This window comes from Poecilia reticulata, linkage group LG10 (assembly GCF_000633615.1).
Source record: "Poecilia reticulata strain Guanapo linkage group LG10, Guppy_female_1.0+MT, whole genome shotgun sequence".
In the NCBI taxonomy this organism is placed as follows: Eukaryota; Metazoa; Chordata; class Actinopteri; order Cyprinodontiformes; family Poeciliidae; genus Poecilia; species Poecilia reticulata.
The window spans coordinates 3779704-3782270 of record NC_024340.1 but is presented as its reverse complement, the minus strand read 5'-3'; the positions used below and the strand labels follow the sequence as shown (position 1 = coordinate 3782270).

Sequence of the window (2567 nt, the reverse complement as noted above, 5' to 3'; positions counted from 1 at the left end):
ATCATTTCAAATTTTTGTGTATTTTAAAAAGAATTGAGCTATAAAAAATTTGTCCAATATTGATATCTGATATCAATACTTCAGTTAGGACAATATTTACCAATATTTTTGTTTAATATTTTTTAATTTGATTAACCAATTATCAGAACAAGCCATTAATTATTCGACTAAAATAATCATTTGCAACAGTCCTAATTAACACAATTACACAAATGACATAGAGCCCTGGCGCCCTCATCTGGACAGCATCACAAACATCACTTGAAGATTTTTGGTTTTAAACAATGAGGACTTGCCAGGCCAGAACAAATTTCAGGTAGGTTTTAATAAAAATATGTCCAAAGATAATGCTTAATTGTTGTTTTAAATTTACCAATGTCCAACATAAGTTGCGTTTTTTTTCTCGTAATGCTATCAATTCTCAATATATATTTTTGCATAGCCATATTTCTCCGTCATACTTAGTTTTGTCTTATTTCAAGTGGACTTACAAGTAACTTTTCAGCAAGAAAAGTTACTTATGTGAGCTTGTTTTTTTAAGTCAATTCCTTAATGTTAATTTAGCCCCTTAAGATATAGAAAAGATGGCTTATAAGTAAAATAACCTGCCAGGGGATTTTTTTTTTACATTTATGTATGCAATTTGTGTCAAAAGTACTAATGAAGGAATTGATGCCAAATTTATATTACCCTCATATTTCAATGTAAAAGCAAGAAGCTGAGCCTCTACTAATTAACACAAATTAGTCACTCATCTCAGCTTCTTTCCTCCMCTCGTGTTGCTTCGTCATCCACTGGATGATGTGGAAGTGGGTCTGTTTAATCTTTCATCAAGTCAAATGATCAGGAGTCACAGTTTCTTCTTTCTCGTTTTTGATTGGACGCTGTGACCAATGACCGTGTCAACCGCCAATCATCTGCTTTTTCTTTCAGAGCTTTTTTTTTTTCTATTATTATTAGACACGCCCTTCTAAATGACGTCACGTCCAGCTACGGCTGTACGCTCTGGGCTTCAGAAGGGGGTCGCTCATTGCGGTAAAAATAGTAAAGAAAACAGCACCGGAGAGGGAGTTTGTGCTAAGCTAACATCACTGCGTTTATAGAAATATCAGAGCCGTTTTGTTTCAAGGTAAGCGGTTAATTGTTTCCGTTAACTTCAGTATTTATGKGTTTAGGAGCCTTTTCAATTTGAACCTCTGGGCAGGGTTATGGCCTGGATGTGCCGTGTTACGCATGTCAAATATTGACAGGCTAGCTTAATATTTGATACGAGTCAGAGATATGATTATTAGCTAGAAATACAAACAAAGCTATTATGGAGACATTAAATAAACGYATTTTAGCAATTTTCAGTCAAATTAKTGTTGCTAAGCAGCTAAACAGAACAATATCATGTATCTTGGTTTCGTTTATCTTAAATGTTTTATTAGTTGCTYACCTCTAGTGAGTGAGCWAATGGTGAAATTTTGCTCACCCACTTGTGTGAAAAATATTTGTGGTGATTCCTCCTAATGAGCTCCAAAGGGGTGTCTTGAAATACAGCTTACCTTGTGCCCTCATGTCCCTGGAGACTGGGAAAAGAAAACACGGGCTGCTAAGTTACAGTAGCTGCTCTATTTCATGGAAATCTCTGGCTCTGTTGTATAAGGAAAGTGCTTTAGCTTTTACCTGGGTACCGTGGACCTGGGTTTATCAGTTTCAGTGATGACAGTATTGGCTATATTTAACTGGAGCTGACTGGRCCTATTCCAGATGGCTTCAAAGATCCCCCAGATGAACTTTCCTCCCTGTGTGTGTATATGTGTCTTTTTGTGATCTTATCACCAAGATCGTGTTGTGAAAACATGGTTCGAGCTAACCCACAGACATCTGCTGTTCAGAGTGGAAAGACATAAAACAGGTGACACCCATGCAAATGAAGGAGAGACCAGTCAYGTAGATTAGATACGCAAACACAAAACAGTGCTTCGAGTACTGAATGAATTCAAACWTTTTTTTTTTAAACCAAATTTATTTATTCATTTTATTTGACCTTTTTTGTAACCAGGAAAGTCCCACTGAGATTAAAAACTCCTTAACCTTTCTKGAGAGAGTACTGGCCAAGAGCAGCAAAGGTTATAAGTCAATTGCAAATAGTTACGCAATTAAAACAGCATGCAAATAACTATTAAAAATAGTCGCAATTTAAAGAGGTCCTCTCTAGTGCTCTCAGTCTGGACTTAAATAGGCTCAATAAAATAAATACAGTTAATTTCTGGTCCATTTGCAACATATTCTTGACTTGAACCATTTTTATATAAGAAAAGACACAAAACAGTGGGCCAAAAGACAAACTTTAGTGTTGGCATAGATCCTCATTGGTGTAAGACATTAGGGCAGGGGTGTCCAAAGTCGGTCCTGGAGGGCCGGCATCCTTCATGTTTTAGTTCTCTCCCTGGTTTAACACACCTGCATCAAATGATGGCTCATTGGAAGGCCCAAGAGGAACATTGACTTGCTGAGGAGGTTATTACAACCACTAGGGAGAAAACTAAAACATGCAGGATGCCGGCCCTCGAGGACCGTCT

The 2567-nt window shown here is 37.1% G+C and overlaps 1 protein-coding gene across 2 annotated transcripts in view; it reads left to right on the top strand.

Annotated features, from left to right (window-relative positions):
- Positions 1 to 965: 965 nt before the first annotated feature.
- Positions 966 to 2567, top strand: part of LOC103470903 (cysteine-rich and transmembrane domain-containing protein 1) — a 12445-nt gene continuing 10843 nt past the window's right edge. Inside the window, exon 1 of one of the 2 annotated variants that reach the window (XM_008419602.2) lies at positions 966 to 1129. The gene's annotated coding sequence lies outside the window, so the exon portion shown is untranslated. The remainder of the gene's footprint in view (positions 1130 to 2567) is intronic. The other variant, XM_008419601.2, reaches the window with a different exon arrangement.